This window comes from Harpegnathos saltator, unplaced genomic scaffold (assembly GCF_003227715.2).
Source record: "Harpegnathos saltator strain DR-91 unplaced genomic scaffold, Hsal_v8.6 scaffold295, whole genome shotgun sequence".
Classification (NCBI taxonomy): Eukaryota; Metazoa; Arthropoda; class Insecta; order Hymenoptera; family Formicidae; genus Harpegnathos; species Harpegnathos saltator.
Window position 1 is genome coordinate 937613 of NW_020230089.1, and position 19771 is coordinate 957383.

Consider the following 19771-nt stretch of genomic DNA (forward strand, 5'->3'; position numbering starts at 1 on the left):
AATACGTTTCTGGCGGTTTCATCGAGCGGATGCCGGAAGCTTGATCGATAGCGAGCGAGCAGCGCCGCCAGTCGCTTTGTAGCCGCCGCCGAAATCCAACGAAGTGCGTGAAGCAGATGGGAATATATGAAAAAGCGTAGGAGAACTTGAGCAAATCGATTGCACTCGGGAATTATCGAGGACATGAGACTGCCACATGTTGAGATTCTCGACTGCGACTGGTCGGTTCGTTTGCTGCTCGTCAGCAGATGTCACGCCTGAAAATTTTACCGACGAAACAGCGACTCCTTTCCGTCAAATTCACGTCGTGCGCCGATTGCGCAAAATTACCAAACGCTTCGACGCAACAAAAGTATGCGTCGGACTAGTCATCGGCCAATATTCCGAAAGACGATAAAGACAAATTTCAAAAGTGACATCTCGAGCTGGTTGACGTAAAGATTTGCCCGAGACACGAAAGTTCGGCGGCAGCGCTTGCACACACCGAACGCGTGTTTGCTCCGCTCAGGAAACTTTGAAAGAGCATTGTTGTACCGCTGCAGAACTTCAGAATTTACAAGTTTAACAAATACACGGCAAGTTTGCTGAAAGATTTTTATACGTACACATTTCCATGGTAAATATGGTAGAACAAGGCAGCGCGCACACATTTATACAAGACCCACATGTACGAGAAACACAAAGAGCAGTTAACGTGAATGCGTCAGCGCTTATCCAACTCGACATTCGGACGATCGCTCCCCCCGCCCCCTTCCTTCACTTTTTCCACGGAACATTTCTCGTAGAACGTTTCTCGAGTTCGTCGTCCACTCTGGCACCCCCCGGGCGTCGCCTCCTACATCGCGACCCTCGCGTGCTCCCGGCTCTCGTTGTCCCGCTAAGCGGCGGTCAGCCGACGTCGAAGAGTCCGTCATCGCGCGAAAGGTGCGCGGAAGGCCCTCAGCGAGCGCGGCCGGTCGCTTAATTAAGCGACGGCCCCAACGCGCGCCCGAAGGGTGGAAAAAAAGATCAATAAAATCGCTAGTCTACGGGCGACCGCATTCATCCGCCACCCCATTTCTACGACATATTTTGCAACCACCCCCTGCGTCCCGCGGCCTTGGCTGCTTGCTCCGCACGCTCGGCGAGCCCCCCTTCGGCCCTCGCCCCGCCGTCGGCTCTTTACCAGCCTCACGTGCTCGTTTCGCTCCCTCCCCTAACGGAGCGCGGCCTTCCGTCCACCACACAGGGGTGGCGAACCGGGTGGCGCGCGCGCGCGCGTGTTCCCGGTACCCCGATCCACCACTAGATGGTGACGGAGGGCGAGAACGTGAGCGGGAAGGAGCGCGAACGCATGCGGTCGGACGAGGATGCGAGATTGTATGAGAGAGAGGGTCTGGCGGAGAGAGCCGCCGCCGCCGCCGCCGCCGCCGCTGCCGCGCGCGCGGGTAACTTGGGCTTCCCCTCCCGTCGGCTCGACCTTCTCGCCGACCGACGACCAACTGGAGTTTCTCGTCAGCCTGTCAGTTAGTGCCGCGGCGCCGTGACGGTACGGTGTTTAGTTGGTACGTGGTCGTCGTTCCTTCCGGCCGGTCGTGCGCGCGCGTCCGCTCGTGTGCGTCTCGTCGTCGCCCGATGATGATGATGATGATGATGACGACGACGATGACGATGATGACGACGACGACGACGATGACGACGACGACGACGACGACGACGACGACCGGCACACCACGGAGACCCACGGCGCGAGGAGACACGCGGCGCCTCGACTGCCAGTGACGCGACCGGACCTCGTGTGTGCGTCGCCAGCGTCCCCCCGCTCGGTTTTTTGCATTTTTCTAAATGGATACTCTGTTGTTAGCGCGACACGCGACCGCTAGTGGGACGTGCGCTTAAGGATTGTGCGTTAGGGAGCCGTCAGTTTGTCGTTGTGCTGGTTCCTCGTCAACCGCTGCGGCTGTACGCGAGTGAGATCTTTTGTAAATTTGTATCAAGTGCGCGCGGGAGAGTAAAGGGGAAGGGAAACACGGTGACACACGGGGAGGAGGCCCAGACGGCCCAGAGGCGGCGGGATCTACAAAGACCGGTTGTGATCGATGATTTCTTTGGTGCTGTTTTGTGTGTGCGCGTAAGCGTCGCCGATAGTCGGAGCACATCCGGGCGGATAACGCGAGATACACGGGATAACAAGGTGAGCACACATACCTCTTTCTCTCTCTCTCTCTCTCTCTCTCTCTCTCTCTCTCTCTCTCTCTCTCTCTCTCTCTCTCTCTCTCTCTCTCTCTCTCTCTCTCTCTCTCTCTCTTTCTCTCTCTGTCCTGTGTGTGTGTGTGTGTTTGTGTACATTTTTTCGTGCCGTCTCTTCTACGCCGTCTACTCTCATAATGCACCCGTTTAATTACGCGAACGCCGGTCCAGTGACAAACGCCAGCGAACGAACAGGCTGACCGACGGACTGACGCAGCTGTCGGACGCTCGCGCGAAAATTGTCAAAGGGAGCGCGCCGAAAACGCCATCGATACGCTTCAAGCCCGTCGTGCGTAATTCCGCGGCGATATCTGTAATTATCCGGGAAATTAGAAGATAAATCGCGTCGCCGGGACGGGAAAGAGAGAGAGAGAGAGAGAGAGAGAGAGAGAGAGAGAGAGAAGTTGAGTTTTAATTGCGCGCCGCGAGATTTACGCCCGTAATCGAGCGATTTCCACGGTCCTCTGTTTCCCGGTTAAACAACGGTGAACATCGTTGTTTGTGAAAAAGCTCGGTGAAGGTTCCGCTCCCACCTGGCGAGCCGTTCGTCATCGTCACCCTCGGCGTCGTAACGCCGTCGTGGCTGTCACCGGTCGGCGACGATGGCATCAGCGGGCCCGCGCAGTCGACGCTTCCCTCCTCGCAGAGAAGAAGACTCGGTCTTTCCGAGCGATCCAGTTTGCCCCGAAGTGGAGCTGGAGAACGAAAGAGACGGAGAGATGTATTCAAAGCGGTCGCTCCCTCGATGGGCCGTGATGGGACTCCCGGCGGCTGCGGGACGTCCCGTAGCGACCGGAATCCGACGCTCGTATCCAGCCCATTCTTTTCTAATCCGACTTGGAGACGCGTCGTCAGGCTGGATCTGATTTCCCCACTTGATCCGGTGTCGCTCATTGTCGCCCCGGGCCGGAGTCGAAGACTATCGCGATGAGGTCGCGAAAGACGAGGGAAAGACAGAGAGCGACGAACGAGACCGTCTTCTCTTTCGCCTTCGCGCGCCTCGGCTGGAGCAGTCGGGATAACATCGATTAATTCGGTAAGCTCCATTTCCGACGAAAAGCGAGCCGGAGAGGAGTAGGAGGAGGGATTCGAATGAAAGGAGCGAAAGAACGAATGAGGTGGATCAGCGCGAAGAGCAGCTCTCCTCGATGGGGTCTTCTCTCAGCGACGACAACGACGACGACTGTCGTCAGCACGCGAAGAGAGCGAGAAAATGAGGGGGCAAAGGGGAGCGTCGGCGGGACAAATGAAATTTCGTCGCGACAAATTGTCCGAGAGAGAGAGAGAGAGAGAGAGAGAGAGAGAGAGCGCGAGAGAAAGAGAGAGAGAGAGAGTACGAGGCGCCGCAGAAATCGCTCTCCGGCGATTAGCAAGAGATCTCCTAAGACTTGCTAATTTCCCCCCGACCCCCGCAACGGGGGGAGAGAGCAGCTTAGAGCGAAGGTGTAATATCGAGTCGGTGCGCGCGTCCATTAGCGGCACGATCTGTTTGCCGGGTGCCGCCTTAAATCCGCCGGATCGAGACGTGAACCGCCTCGCCAAGAGAGTTTTTTAATCCCACGCAGCCCCCTCGGGATACGACTCACGTTCGGCGGCTCCGAGGTAGCAAAATAACGCAACAGGCAATGACGGATGAAATAGAGCGGGGGAGAAAGTCGAACGGAATTGGAAATGGTCCAAGGCGGGCCCCGAGCGACCGATTCTCCAGCCCGTGATCTCTCCTGCTTCTCGCCCCCTCGGCCTGCTCCTGCTCCTGCGCTTCTCCCGGCCGTTTTCATTCAATTTCGACTCCTCCGATCTCGAATCGTGGCCAAGTTCGAGTAAATTAGCTGTACGAACGCTCGTTGCCAATTACACCTCGCCGAGGCGTTTGGACGCGCTCCGAGTGGGCCGTCCTCCTCGTGGCGGAAAAACGAGGGCGTCGGGGCCGCGTATCCTCCGTTGCCCAGAGTGTTACCGCGAATGCAGCTGGACGGATAAATAGACGAATAGATCGGTGTCGTCTCCTCCGTGGACTCGTTTCGCGGATATTCCCGTTCGCTTCTCCAGGAAACAAATCCGCAACGCGGGCGCGGCGCCGGATCCGGAAGCCCGATCGGTCATTTGTCCACGCGGCGGAAGCCTCAAACGTCAGACAGGCGGATTTATTGCACGCGTTCTGCGAAGAAGAAAATTGTCCTCAGGCGCACGAACGCCTGAGAACGCAAGGTCGAGTGAAGGTGGGAGAGGACGGCAGTTTTCAGGCGCAATTAACAGGATGGAATGCAGATGTCGCGTATGTGCTGCAAGTAGAGAAAAGCAGAGAGAGAGAGAGAGAGAGATAGAATCGCCTGACGCAGTTACCGTCCGCCGACGGCGGCGTCCGCGTCGGCAACGAGAACACGAGTCGAGGGGGCGCATAAACCGTCGTTATGAGAAATCGACGATCGTGCCTCATTCTGTCGAAGAGCGGAGCGAGCGCACTCGCCGTCGCCGCCGCCGTCGTCGCTCGATTTTAGTGGATTTAAGCGCAGCCGGGAAAGTAGGTTCTGAATATTGATGAAGGGATATGAATATATTCATAGGAACTAACAGTTTATTTCTGCAGTCAGATAGTCGGTTCGAATCGGCTCGCATTGATCACTCTTCGACTTCGTGTCCCGCTCGCTGCGTCCGCCCGCTCGTCGTGGACCAGCCGATCGCTCTCGGCAGCCTGTCGACTAAATATTCGTGAATCCGAGTCCTCGTCGTCGGAGTCACGTACTTCCTCGACAGCGGCTCCCTCATCGTCGTCGTCGATTCCTTCCTCCTCGTCACATTTCGCGACGCGTGTGTCCTCGCCCTCCTCCTGCAATCTTTCGCCCCCGCCTCCCCGAGTGATATCTTCATCATGAGATGACGGGACTTTGCGACGACCGTCTCTCCCTTCTTTCTTCCTCTCTCTCTCTCTCTCTCTCTCTCTCTCTCTCTCTCTCTTTCTCTTTGTCCTTCTCGACGACTTCCTAGGTGAGATTCGACGAACCGGCCGACGCCGTAAATTATCCGTCCCATTGCGTCATTAATCTGTGCGCGAGGCGACGCTTTATCGGTCATACTTCATCGAATCGCGCTTTATCGCTCGTACTCTTTCTCGAATCCACCTCGTGCGACCGAGATGGGAACGCTGGCAGCGGATAGAGTGTCGTCGCCGTCGTCGTCGTTGTCGTTGCTATTGCGCCGGCGAGGGCCGAAGGATGCTGAACGATAATCAATTGATATCGGCGCGATCAATTTTCCGACCGCGCGAGCGGCGCAGGCAGGCACGTACAATGACGTAGCCGAAATAATCGAAATGCTAATTATTCGTTTGCATAATTAACGTGAGTGTGGCGAGGCGGCCCCTCTCCCTCTCTCCCTCTCCTTCTCTCCCTCCCTCTCCGCCGGCTCCGTGCACCGTGAGCGGTCCCACATGCCATTGGAGATTAACGGTAGCGTGCGGCGTCCTGTTAATGTTCATTTTGAATATTAACTCCGCGGAAATGAATGGCGAGGGCGAGGGCGCTGCGCGATCGCCGAATCATTATACGAACGAATTTAACGCGGTCGAGCGAGCCGCGCGCATATGGAGAGTCCGGCCCGCTATGAATTTCCAACGCTATCATTTTCAGATTCCGTCCGTTGTCGCTGCGAGTGTCGTGCGAAATCGCGATGACACACAGTCATCATTATCATCATCATCATCATCATCATCATCATCATCATCATCATTATCGTCGTCGCAGTCGTAAATCTCCGGCGTTGCTCGCGCGCGTATCTATTTAATTGAAACTTCCTACCTCCCTCCGCCACTCTCCGCCTCGCGATGCGTCACATGCCGTTTATTGTGTCGTGAGTGACAATCGTGCGTGAATTTCATGACGCGAACGCACCGATCGTCGGAAAGACGGACAGGGGTGGCGGTAAATGAGAGCAATTGTCGCGGAAAGCGCAAAAGCGGGAGCGACGGTAGAATGTCTCTCTCTCTCTCTCTCTCTCTCTCTCTCTCTCTCTCTCTCTCTCTCTCTCTCTCTCTTGGGGAAGAAAGAAAAACTTCGGGTGAACGGAACTGCCTCTGGTCAAAGTTGTCGCTAATCGGCACGGTTGTTCTGCGATTTTCTTTCTTTTTCTTCTTTTCACCAAGTCGTCGTTTTAACCAGCATAACCAACATTTCCGTGACTTTGACTCTTCTGGTTGTCACCGATCGAGATAATATTTTCGCGATTTTTCTTCAAGTTGTTATTACCAATCGAAGTAGTATTTTCTTCATTTTATTTCCTCAAGTTGTTCAGCCATAATCTCGAAATAATATTTCTATAATTTTCTTTTCAGGTAAGTTCAGTTAGTTGAACGCAGTTGAACAACTGTTCGAGGTCAAGTGAGGTGCGTCGGTGCGGATGTTACGATCGACTTCGCGCCCCGTCAGAGTACGTTTATCACGACGCTGCCATCCGCGCAGGTGAGTCCCCGGTAACGCGCTCGGTTCGCGGTCAATTTCGAGAATCGGGAGACAGAGACGAAGCGACATAAATAACGAGCGGTCGTCACCGAAAGTGCGAGGGTGAAATCAACGCGCGAGAGGAGGCCCCTCCCGGGAAAATAAATTTCAACGACCGAGGTTGTAGCGGTGATCAAAATAACAGTTACACAATTTCCTTTTTCCAAGTAAACTGAGTTAGGCGGTTGAAAAAAAAATGATAAAAAAAAACGAAAAAAAAAAACAGAAAAAGAGATCCGAGATGAAACGGGAGCCGGGGTGGATTTTACGATCGGATTTTGCAGCCGTCAGTGTACATTTATCACCACATCGTCGTCCGCAACACGCGGCAGTCCCCCGGTGGAAACGCGCCCTCGTTCACGGTCAATTTCGAAAAATCCCAGCCCCTCCGTTTTATAAAAGTGCTGCTGGACGTGTTTCGGACGTGGCTCCTCTCGAGCTCGTCTCCCAGGCCAGGCCGCTGGTTCGCTCGCTCGCTCGCTCGCCCTCGTTCGTTCCGGCGCGCCGGTCGCTCGGTCGACGTCCAAACACGAAAACGAAACAGCGGGAGAGCCACGGGCGCGATGATGGCTGCGCGTCAACGAGAGCGTATCAGCCAGCTGCCGGCGGACTGATTCACTAAGACGGTCGGGGGTCTCCGCACCTGATCGCCGGGCATTCGCCTGCCGGCCGGCAGAGAAGGTGCAGAAACTCCGTGGGAATCCGCCACCCTTTCCCGCTCTCATCCCTCGCGCCATGAACCCTTATGCTTCCGCGACGAGGCCGAGACTTCGGAGGTAATGACTTTCTAATTGCCGCGGGCACGAGACGCCTGGTCTTGGCGAAAAAGGCGAACGCTCGACCATGAAGGACGTATGCGGCAGTGAGGAAGGGTGGAAAAGGGCTTGCGAGCGACACTCTCGTGTCTGCGCGGCTCGGCGAGTGAGAGGGTGGTTATCGCGCGTGCGAGCTTCATCAACCCGGCAAACGGGTTCCATTTGCTTCTTTCATGCGGGATAATTTTTACTTTATTCTCGCCCCTTCTTTTTTGTTCAATAAAGTCGCTCGCTTAATATTTCCGCGCTAAAGTGCCGTAATAACGCCACCGAGATTTTTTAGAAAACTCAAAGAATGCGCGAGTCTCCTCTCGGGATGTTACAGAACGAGAACTCCGGGCTCTCCTCGTTGGAGCGCGAGAGAGTGCACTCGAATCGCCAACCCCGCGGCCGCTCCGCGAGGCCCGACGAGTCGCGGGTCGGCCTTTTTATCGGTCGGTGTTGTCGCGCAGCCGCGACGCCGCCGCTAGTCGACCGTAAATTCGCACGGGGCTTAGAACGCGGATAGATCGCGGCGGGAGAAGGAGAGGGAGCAGAATGAGGAGGTGGAGGGTCGTGCACCTCGACCTGCTCCTCGACGGTGAGTCACGTTGCACCTTTCGCACGTGTAATGTCGCGCTTCTGAGCGCCCACGCGCCATCACGATATCCCCCTCTTCCCCCCCAACCCCGCTTTCCGCTCCTCTTCGCGGCGGAGCGCATCGGGAGATCGCGAGAAAGAGGGAGGGAGAGAGAGAGAGAGAGAGAGAGAGAGAGAGAGAGCGTAACAGAGAGTGAAAGGATGAAATATGTAAGAGAACACGACGTCGGACTACGTCGCTGAAGGATACCACCTGACGTAGGAAGAGCGCAACCCTGTTCGCGGAGGGGAGGGGGGCTGCACTGAATGCAGCCACCCTAGGAGATAAGCCGGCCGGCTCCGTAATTCATTCTAAATACTTGTATGCTAATAACGACGTCGCGTTGTAACGGAAATTTACTGTCCCCAAGCGTTCCCCCTACGCATCCCCCTTATTTCCTAACTTCTGCCCCCATCCCGCGCCGGAGGAGACACACGGCCTCTTTTCTTTCCGCTCTTTATTCCCCGAGAACGCCCCGTCTCCGCAAGACCGCGGCCAACCCTTACCTGCCTCGCTCAGCCTGCGCTTTTTCCTCTCATCCCCTTCGGTCTCATCTTTGAGCCCGCCGGAGCCCGTTGAAATCCCCGCGAGGACTCGGCGAGCTCCGGCGTATTAGCTTTACATTATATGCGCGCGACGGAATTTATGCAACGGCCGTGGCACCCATAATCCCGCGGAACCATAAAGTCCGTTATCTCGATCGTTTATCCGCGACGCTGCCTGCCTCTCCGCGCTCTCGCTTCAGTTCCGCGTCCCTCGGCCCCTCGCCGCGAGCTTCTTTCTGGTCGCCATGAAAAGTCGGCGAGTAGCGATAGAGAGAGAGAGAGAGAGAGAGAGAGAGAGAGAGAGAGAGAGAGAGAGAGAGAGAGAGAGAGAGAGAGAGAGAGAGAGAGAGAGAGAGAGAGAGAGAGAGAGAGAGAGAGAGAAGGAGGGGGAGGAAGAGGGAGAAGCGAAATTGAAATCCTCTTCCGCCGCGAGCGAACGAGCGAGAGCGGTGTGCGGAAAACGGACGACGCGGGTTCATCCGTTGAAACAGCGGACGGACGCGCGCTCCGTCGGACGAAAGTTCGCGGATATATACGGCCGGGGTATATGTCCCGCAGCCGCTATATCGTCCGCTTTCATCCCCTCGTACCGGCGCCATAAAGAACGCTTGCGAAGGAGGGCCGCGCGCTCTCTCGGCTGGCCGTCGATCGAACAGATGCGACGGCGAGTTTTATCGGATCGACCCCGATGTGCACCGTATTACGGCTGCGCCCCGCGATTACGTGGGCTGCTTGGGGATATATTGCACGGGGTAAGTGTCGAGTCTCGCAACTTGAGTCGTGCGTCGAGCTGAGGCACGGACGCGCAGCTGCGGATGTTGATATTTGTGTATTAACGGGCACGCTCACCGCGGATTCTTAGCTGCCTTTCGGGCAGGTGCTTGTTTAGATATTTTTAGATATTCGTTTTCTTCATTTTTAGATATCCCTTTTAGGAATTAGTTGTTATTATTATTAATATCAATTTATTCACGGGTGCCAGACCCATTTTATATACAAATGCGCGATACAATGTTGATTTCCGGCGAGACGTCGAGAAAAAATTCGAAATATGTGAAATTAGTAACATGAATATAAAAGTGAGACAGAAAGTAAGAGATATAAATATTAAAATAATTAAGCAAATATTTCTCCTTCGTAAGAGAAGAAAAATTGAAACAAATGTACGAAAATGTATGAAAAATTGACAAATGTCTATTCAGGTTCAATGTTTCGGACGTGAGAATGAGAGATCGCAAAATCACCATCCTCTCCATACGAATTTTCGTCTCAGATAGATTCTTTCTAATAACGAAACAGTCTTCCGACGAATTTTACGCAACCCCCTAATGGTTACCTTGTTTGAAATATTTCCTCACACAACCCTGGATATGTATAATGATTTATCTAAAATGCATTTTCATCTCCGCGAGCGAACCTTCGCTTATCCGTTCCCCCTCTCTGAAATCCGTTCGCTTGGCATAAAATCGTCTCTTCTCCCGCGGAACAACTCAGCATTTCACCGATCAGCTACCTTAAATCCCATCGCTTCTCACCACGCATCCCTCTGTCTCCAGCAGAAAGCGCGTTTCGTCTTAGCCGATGGCGAAACGTCAATAGCCGTCTGCTGACGGATCAATCGCTCGCGCTCGCCAACGAGTCTCCCGCGTGTAACCGCGTATTACGTGCGGCTACTCGGCCGCTGCGTTGTGCTGTGCCGCGGCGGCGACGGTCGCAGGGCGGGACCCGCGAAATTACAAGGCGCGAATATCGAATAAAGTGAGAAACGTACGCTCGGCGCGCTCCAGGCGTGCTGCTAACGTGTCGGAGCTCATTAAAGTCTCCGGAACGTCTCGTCGATTCCCGCTCGCTCGCTCGCTTTCCGACGACGACGACGACGACGGCGACTTTATGCAAATCGCGGATCGTCGTCAAGCCTGACGGCCAGTCGGCGGAAGCAGCCTTCCTTTCTCCGGCCGAAAAGTCCCCGTGACACGAGCGGGCCCGCAGGGAACGCGACGAGGAGGTGGGTGTAAGCGCGGACGCGAACGCGCGTTGGCTAACAAGGCCCTCTCGTTCGCGTCTTACTCTGAATACCGCGCTAACGAGTTCGACCGGTAAATTATTTCGTAAAAGGGGGCGTTTTACGCGGCCCGCCGCGGCATCCGAGCTATAATTTCCGCCGTGGCGACTTTATAGAGCCGGTCGCGCGCTCGCCGACGTGTACTTCAGAGCTCTCAACGTTCCTCGTAAGCCGCAATCAATTTCGCGCGCGCGCGCGAGAGAGCGCGAGACTCGCAATGCTCGCGCGCGGCGCAACGCCGCGCCGTCGACATTCTTTTCCCGAATCGGCGGAACGCGCGCGGCGGTTCTTGAAGAAGAGAGGAAAATATATCTCTGCTGTGGGAAGGAACAAGTACCTCGAAGTGTCCACCTCACGATCATTTTAAACGGCTCTCGGCGTCTTCGTCATCGCACGCCGGTGTTTGCCTCTTCGCCTACGGCTGTGTCTATCGGCGATAACGTCGTACGTTATTCTCGTGCAGCAGCATTGTGCAGTCGAGACGGGGAAAACGATTGACGTATCGGGTTTTATGGCGGGAATTTTTATCAGGCGAGTGAGATTTCCTGGGAACGTGGCCGCGCGCGATTCGGCCAGACGTTCCCCGTGATGACCGCTTCGCGGAGGAAGAGAGGGAAGAAAGAGAGAACATGAGAAGCAGAGAGATTATACGTTTACTTATTTATAGGATAGGATACCTCATCGTCGATATTTGGACAGCGCGACATACCAAACGAGGGAGCGTTTGCCGCCTCTGGACGATCTCGAGAGGGGCGAATCTCTCAGCTATACTGCCAATTAGTCGCGACGATCCCGCGATCCTTTAATTTCCCTTCTTATCGGCGAACGAGCCATTTTCCTCCTGGAACCCGCGGAGATCCTTTAGTCAGGTATAACGCGGCTGCCGCCATTTCATCGAATCGCACTTTTACGATCACACGCGCGCGCGCGTCGTCGCGTCGCGTCGCGTCGCGCTTGAGAGGAGACGATAATTTAATCGCGCGTAAACGAAATTAATTATCACCGGCGTGTGTTGTGTATATGCATACATGCATATAAAAGCGCGCGATTAAGGATCGAGCGTGTCGCGTTTCGGGAAATCTCGGAGAGGACTCGACGCTCACGACTACCCTCCTTAGCCTCCTTCTGCTCCTACTCCTCCTCCTTCTCTTCGATTCCCCGCGACGCGCCGCTCTTAATTTAATCCGAATTTATATTCGAAAACGCGAGCTCCCGCGCGCTGAAAGCGCGCGCGACGATTTAATTAAACGTAAATTAAGTTGACAATCGTTTACGGTATATATCGGATTAACGCTATTACGGCTCGACGGGCGGCGGTCGGCTCGCGCAGCGCGGAATATTGAATATCCAATTTAAAAGTCTCAAGAAACTTAAACCACCTCAACTCCCACCTCCCTCCCTCCCTCCCTTTTCGCGAGAGCCACGGGAAAACCGGTACGGCCTGCTTCTCCATCTCTCTCTCTCTCTCTCTCTCTCTTTCTCGCGCTCTCTCCTCCGTGACTCTCGCCCTACCCGCCTCCGGCCCCGTTCCTCAAATTCATCCGCAGAATAATAGATAAAGCGTACTCTCTTGCCGCGACACGTTCGCGGTGCCGTTGAAGGAGCTGTCAGCCGGTTGGGTGGGGACGGGTGAGGGAAAAGGAAGGGAAAAGTCCGTCTGTCTGTCGGCGCGGAATTAGCATGCAGGTCCGTCCGGCGTGTTCCTAAACGCCATCTCGAACGCCCGAAACGTTACGCCTCGTTCCACGACGAGGCGTGAAAAAAAGTCGCGTGGCAGGGCGAGTTTTCAACGTCAAGCCCGGGGAATCGGCTACCACAACCCAACTCAAACCACCATCACCGTCGCCGTCGCCGTCGCCGTCGCCGCCGCCACCGCTGCCGCAGCGGAGGCATCATTACCCTTTAATGCATGCGCACGTCCTTTGTGTCTCTCTCTCTTTTGAGGATTCCTCACCCGCTACCCCCTCCGCCTCCTCTATACGTATCTGCCGCGCCAGCTGCCTGCGTGCCGCTCACCGGGCGTACAAAAAAGCCGAGAGAGAAAGAGAGAGGGGAGGGAAGAGAAAGAGCGAAGGGGCGAGCCGAACATACAACGCGTGTCGCGTGGGGTCCGAGAAGTGGTCCGAGCGAAGGGGGACGCGAGAGGGTGGACAAACGAAAAAGGAGCGAGAGGGAAAGAGGAGAAAAGTTGAGAGAAAGTGAAATGAGCGAAAGGTTGGCCGGGAGACGCGAGAGGGACGAGCGGGACTATGTGTGGCGGGGTGTGACAGGGGGGAAGAGGGCAGTAGGCACGACAGATAGGGTGAGAGGTGGGTAACCACCTCCTCCTCCTCCTCCTCCTACATTCTCCTCCTTCTTGATGGACATGGCTATCATCACGTGGGCGCAAGAAGCTTCTCCCCTCATTTCGTATTCCATTTCACTCTCGTATTCCCTTTTGCCCGGCTCATCATCCATTGTCTACTTTTCCCATAGCGCGCTCGCAGCGCACGCGCGCTCGATCTTTACACTGGCCTTGTTTTTTCCTTTCTTTCCTGTTTTTTTACCAACCCCCGCGCCCTCTTCCGGCCGCCCGCCGTCGCGTGTCGCGGCGTTCTAATGGCCCGCTTTTCACGCACGCTTACGATCGGTCAGCGACCACGAAACTGACCACGCGCGCTGATGAGGTCGTCGCACGTTCGTCCGTCCGTCCGTTTATCCGAGAGGCAGAGGGGGAGGAGAATTCTCCCGTCTCTCGAAGGGAATCTCTCCATTTTTCACTCTCGTCCCGCATCCCCGCGAAAGCGCGGGATACGAACGCGAGTCTCATTCTCGGAGAAATAGCCGCGGCATTTCCATAATTCCATTTCCCGAAGCGGATCGCTCGCGCGCATCGCCCGGAAACGTCGGGCGGACCGAATGAGCAGCCTCGTCCTCTCTCCCTCTCGCGTTCTCGAAGAAGAATTCAAAACAAATCTAAAGGTGGGATCAACGGGATCACCGGGACGCTCGGCTACGGTGCGCTGCGCGCTTCGCTTCGTGAATCGTCGAGAATCGTCGAGAATCGTCGAGGAGGAGATCGTCCCGAGGAGAGACGAATCCGCTCCCCAAACAAGCGTGAAGCGGCCGCCGCCGCCGCTTCAACGGGAGAATGAATTATTCTGTCCCGGCGAACGTTTTCATTCGACCCGTCCGTGCGCGCGCGTTCGTCTCGTCGGCAAGAGGGAAGGACCGTCCGTCGGGGTCGACCCTTTTTTCTCCCGCGGAATCCGTTCACGGAGGTCGTCGCGGAGGAGGATCTGCCGGCTCGTTTCGCCGGACAGTTTTATTACGCCGCGAGATCGCATCGCGTCGCGGGAGCGCGCCCGCGGAGCGAAATTTCCGGAGTGACGCGCTCGCGTGATTATACGGAAATTATCCCGAATGAGATCGCGTCGTAGTCACGACGTAGTAGCCGCGGCTGCGTCGCCACAGCGCTTCGAGCGTGTCGATCCGCGGCCTCGACACTCGCCCGGACGATAACCGTGCTTGCGCGATTAACTCCTCCACGAGTGCTGGTGTGTTTTGCTGTGGGAATTTAGCGCCGCTTTAAATCAGGATGACAGCGTAAGTGATGTTGCCAAAGTTAGATTTGAAAAACGACTTCAGCGGGAACTGATTAAAAACTTTCGTTACGCGAGAAACTAGAAAATTGATGGAAAAATGGGAGATTACTTTCGAGATGAGTAAGTCATCGCGAGATAGTTCGGAGGGCGTTCTATTGAACGACTGTTCTATCTCTATTGAGAGAGAGCAGATCGATATATAGCGGGGCGTTCGAGGTACTTTTATTTTCCGAGATACTATATGCCGCGTCCTTAAGGATACGCCGGCAGTCAACGAGGTAAACGAGGGGAGGAAACTACTGTAATTACAGCTAATTAACTCATAACGAGCAACGATTCGTGATTACTCCGGAATTCGCGATCGCGAGCCGTGAGGCGGATATAATATTACGGCCTCTCCGCGGGTCGGAAGCGCGAGATGGATGGACGATGTTGTGTATCCCCTGGCGCTTGTCATTACGCGATCTCGCGCGGGAAAAATCCACGTCGTGGACGACGGCGCAGTATGATTATGAGGATCGACGAACGTTCGCGTATAAGGACCCTTTAATCTCCGCGCGCGCTGCGTCGGCCAGCGCAGCACGGCGTCGACACGCATTTTTCGCGAGACGAAGCGAGGCGAGGCGAGCCCTCCTTTACGCCGCGTCTCTCTCTCTCTGATCGACAGACTGCTTACGGATTCAATTACGCCGGGTTATCGACTTTGTGATACTGCGATCCGGTCCAATTACAGCCTGCGCGAGCGAGGAGCCGGCGACGATTAATGGAAAAAACGGGGGAGGAGGGAGGGAGAGAAAAAGAAAAATGATCCTCGTCCGGCGATTATAGATCGACGTTGGGTCACAGTTAACTAGCTCGTTCGATCGCGAAAGGTAGTAATCTCCGTGATTCCGCGTCTCCCGGAATTTTATGGCGCTACTTACCCAGGGAGAGGGAAAGAGAGAGAGAGAGAGAGAGAGAGAGAATGGCGTTTTTTCCCCGCGTATATATTACGCTCGTTTTACCGTTACGCGTCGTTTCTAACGGCCGCGACGTCCGCGCCGAAATAATTAGCCAACCGTCGCGTCGCGACCTCCTTCCGATCCGCTTCGCTCTTCGTTCCACTTCCCGATATTCATCGTTATCGCGCGCCCGCTCGTTCGGCCTTTATATTCGAACGTATTGGAACTATCCGATCGAGTAAAAACTCGCGATAGGAGTGCCAAAGGCAGAGAGAGAGAGAGAGAGAGAGAGATAAGGGGGAGGAGGGGAGAGAGAATATCTGGTTGCAACGGAGAGCAATGATAATTAATTTCTCTCTCTCTCTCTCTCTCTCTCTCTCTCTCACTCTATTGGAAAATTTAATTAACTATGATGAAGCCGAGTAAAACACAGAACGAAATTATGGTCATGAAATTCCGCGAGAATCAAGCCCTCGAAATCGGCGATCGTCGCGCGATTTGCCGATTCAAACCCTCCGAGAGGGCTAAGTGCTTCGGCAGACCATCAATTACGACAGTAACTTATCGATTCGCGCGTTCACGCAGACGGAGAGCGAGCGAGCGCGCGCGCGCGCGCGCGAGAGAGAGAGAGAGAGAGAGAAAGAGAAAGAGAGGGAGAGAGAGGAAGAGAGGGAGAGAGAGGGGACGTGTAATTGCGCGTAGAGTGGCGCACGCGGTATTGTCTCACGCGCAATTAGCGTACGCGAAGCGCGTTAAACGGGCCCGGGGTACTCGATTACGCACGCTTCTTAATTTAGCGACGCGCTCGCGGAGGCAATTAATGCCGCGTACGGTTGCGCGCGCGCCCACGAGTTCTCAGCGTTGATTTCAGGAGAGCGTGTGCCACCAGCACCAGCACCACCACCACCACCACCATCACCACCACCACCACCACCACCACCACCTCTGCCATCATCGCCACATACCCGCACACCACCTCGCTCCCTTCGCCTAGCATTATGGATGGACGGTCGAGCCTTTATTAATCCCGTTACACGGTTCGGTTACCGAGGATGAAGCGAGGAGGTCAATCAGTAGTAATTGCTCTTCCGGTTCGGAGATTTTATGCAGAGGCGCGACGCGAGATTTGACTCTTGACCTTCTCCGTGCTTGCGTTCGGACGACGCCGCCAGAGTTGCCGACGATGACGACGACGTGACGCGATGTGGATACCGGGCACACTCTCCACCGCGTCGACCCGCGCCCCATCTTGATCATGTTAACGTCTACTCGTCCGTCTCCAAAGGTGCGACGACTCCAGCACACGAGACTCTCGCGTGATTATAAGTGAGAGGTTTTAATCGGAGCGTAATTTCGACGCCGCAGCCAGTTAAAGTCCGAATGCGAGATATCGGTGGCTGGATTCTTTGTTTCGTTCAATTTTTATCCCCCGGGGAGGAGGGATAATCGCGTTCGACGTACGCGTCGAGATCTTGTCTCCGTCCAAACGCACACGATCGGTCTCTGTCTTCCATGTCGCGTCGTTCGTCCGCTCGACTCTGCGTCTCTCGTAGATCCTCGACGAGTCTCCATTTCCCGGAACCGCCGCCGCCGCTGTCGTCGTCGTCGTCGTCGTCGTCCCGACGTCGCCGGCGATTTCGCTTCGTTTAACCGCGGAGGAAGCGCGCGGCCTCGGGAGTCTCCCGATCGCGGGACGCTTCTTCACGGTCGATCGATTCCGCGACTCGTCGTCACGTGACGTCGGCGCCGAACGGGGAAAAGCACGGGAAAAAGAGAGAAAACCGGAAGCGCCGCGGCTGGGTAGCTTCTTCGTCAGCGGCGGCGGCGGCGGCGGCGGCGGCGGTGCTACCCCTGTTCAAATAATAAGTCCGAATGGAAGTTAGATTCCGGTGCAATTGCCCGGGGCAATTCCACCGCGAGTCGCAATATTCCAGCCTCGGCAGAGCGGAGAAGAGAGAGGGGGGACAAGGCAGGACCGGGCAAAGAACTCGGAGGGAAGGCTTTCTATCGCGCTTCGTCTCTCGCCGAGCTTTCGGGGACTTTAATCGCTTTAACTGCTTTTTGCGCGCCGGGGGACTCTTGACGGACGGACGAGCGAACGGAGCAGAAGAGGCTAGAAAAATAGAAGAGACGAAAGTGGGGGGAAAAGGAAGTAGCTAGGATACGGGGTGATCTCTCATTGTCGGATGTGCCGCGCCGACGGGAGCAAAAGAGAGAGACGAAGGCGACTCTCCCGCGAATCCTCGGCTACGACAATGGGATCGTCACGCGTTTTCGTTTCTGCCCCCCTTCTCCCCCCCCCCCCGCTCCCTCATCTTTCTCGTCCTCACTTTCTCTTTTTCTCCACGTCTGTTTCTTTCTCTCGGTATGTCTCTCCGGTCGTCGCGCACCTTCTTGGCGTGCAAGCGCGTGATCTCTCTCTCTCTCTCTCTCTCTCTCTCTCTCTCTCTCTCTTCTGAGCCTTATGGTCTTTCACCCTTCCAGTTTCGATGGCGGACCGTGTGCCACCGAAACCACGGGACGAGCGTGACTCGTTATTTCCTCGAGATGCCTCGAGAAAACCTCTTCTGAAAGTTCCCCTGTTCTTTCTTTCTCCCTCATTCCCTCCCCCTCCCTCTCTCTCTCTCTCTCTCTCTCTCTCTCTCTCTCTCTGTCTCTTCGTCTGTATATATTGCTCTGTCCCTCTCACTCCTTCTCTGTCGCCGTCTGTCCCCGAGCCAAACTCGGCTCCATTGTCGGATCATCGTGACCCCATTGAATCGAAACCCTCGTGAAGGAAGTCATCGTTGCCGGTCGACGGGGTCTTCCCGGCCGCCCAACTTTTCCTCCGCCGACGTAGACGACGTCGACGACGTCGTTGCCTTCTTCGGTGTCGTTGTTGTCGTCCGTATATATCCTCGGGGCGGATAACTCGAGGGGAATCGCGACGAGAGTTAAATCGATACCGCCTTTTTGCTCTCAAGCCACCGGAATATCGAGGCGCGGTAGAGGGAGAAAGAAGCGGAGAAAAAGAGAGAGAGAGAGAGAGAGAGAGAGAGAGAGAGAGAGAGAGAGAGAGAGAGGAGCAAAGTATATGAGAGTCGCAGAGAGCGGAGCGGAGTAATTAGAGGGGACGCTCGCGCGAACGAGGAGGAAATGAGCGTGGACGTTCCTTCGCGGCAGATTTAACGCATCGGAAGACGCGTTGCGGGAATATGATGTTAGACATTACTCCTTTCGATGGGATCGCGGCGTTCTATTTTCTCGTGCGACGCGATCACGACGACGCAAGCTCGCGAGTCGGCGCGTCTTCTCTTTGCGTGAGCATGAGGATGTTATCAATCCTCAAACAGCGGGGCTGAGAGAGCAGACGGGTTATTTGCGATCCGCACTCGGGGTCTTCGAGAAGCGCGTACTTCCAGGTCTACGCGAGTAATTTCGCTAATTGGTGTCATCGAAGCCCCGTGATTTAGTTCTTAATCAGATATTTGTTTGATATATTTTTCAGAAAATGCAGTTTTCACTCCGCACACTCGACGTAATCTTAAATGTTAATCAGCTGATTTTCAGTTTTCAACATGTCTCCAAATACAAAGTATGATATGAATTTAATACACGCTTATACGGTTAAAGACGTTTAATTTCGAACAATTCATTAATTTCAAGTAAAACGCGTACTTTGTACCCGGGCGAGTGCGGAAAATATTTCTCGAAATGAAATTGAAAAGAAAAAGGTGTTAAATCGCGCGGACAACGGCCGATATCGAGAATATCAATGGCAGCGAGTTTGAAAGCGACGATTTCGTAGTCGGCTTCGGCCGAAGAGTAGCTTCGTCGAGAAAGATATCAGGGCTAGAGAGGCAGGAGAGTAGAATCCTCCCGAGCCACGTGAAAGTCCCGGCACAAAGAGCGACGTATGGGATTTCCTGTGCGTCACCAGAAAAATATTATCGCGAGTATTCCCACGAAGGAGACGCCGCGCCGGGGCGAGAATAGCAACAATGCGTCCGCACTGCGTTCCACTTTCTCGACGCAGAATCCACCGCGGAAGCGAATCGGGGATTCGTTTCGCTCGCCTCACAGGCGATCTCAAGAATTCAGACCACTTCCCGTCGCGCCTCGTCTCGTCTCGTCTCATCTCGTCTCATTTCATCTCTCCCGGCGGTCGACCTTACAAAACGGAAGGGCTTAACCGCTACACCTGCGCGGGCACCCATAAGACACCCCGAAGTTTATCCGGCGCGGCCCTCTCGGTCGAGAGATCAAACGGATATCTCTGATAATCCACTTAGGGCGAAGGCAGGGAGTCGCGAAAGGGCGTAGGACGAGCGAGGAGGAGCGATAATAGAGAGCGTCCCGCGGTGACGGATCCGACGGAAACGAGAAATCGGCCTTGTCTGTCCGCTCGAACGACCGGCCGAGCGGAATAAACGCCGGCTTCTCTTTCCCCGAAGCGGGCCCCGAAGGGGCCCCGAAAGTCAAGCGTCCCCCTGTGCGCGCGGTA

At 55.1% G+C, this 19771-nt stretch overlaps 1 protein-coding gene across 3 annotated transcripts in view; it reads left to right on the top strand.

Moving 5' to 3' along the window:
- The first annotated feature begins 1497 nt into the window (after positions 1-1497).
- The window catches only part of LOC105188791 (discoidin domain-containing receptor 2), a 148257-nt gene continuing 129983 nt past the window's right edge, over positions 1498-19771 (top strand). For all 3 annotated transcript variants that reach the window (XM_011150425.3, XM_011150424.3, XM_025299878.1), the window contains exon 1: positions 1498-2173. The gene's annotated coding sequence lies outside the window, so the exon portion shown is untranslated. The remainder of the gene's footprint in view (positions 2174-19771) is intronic.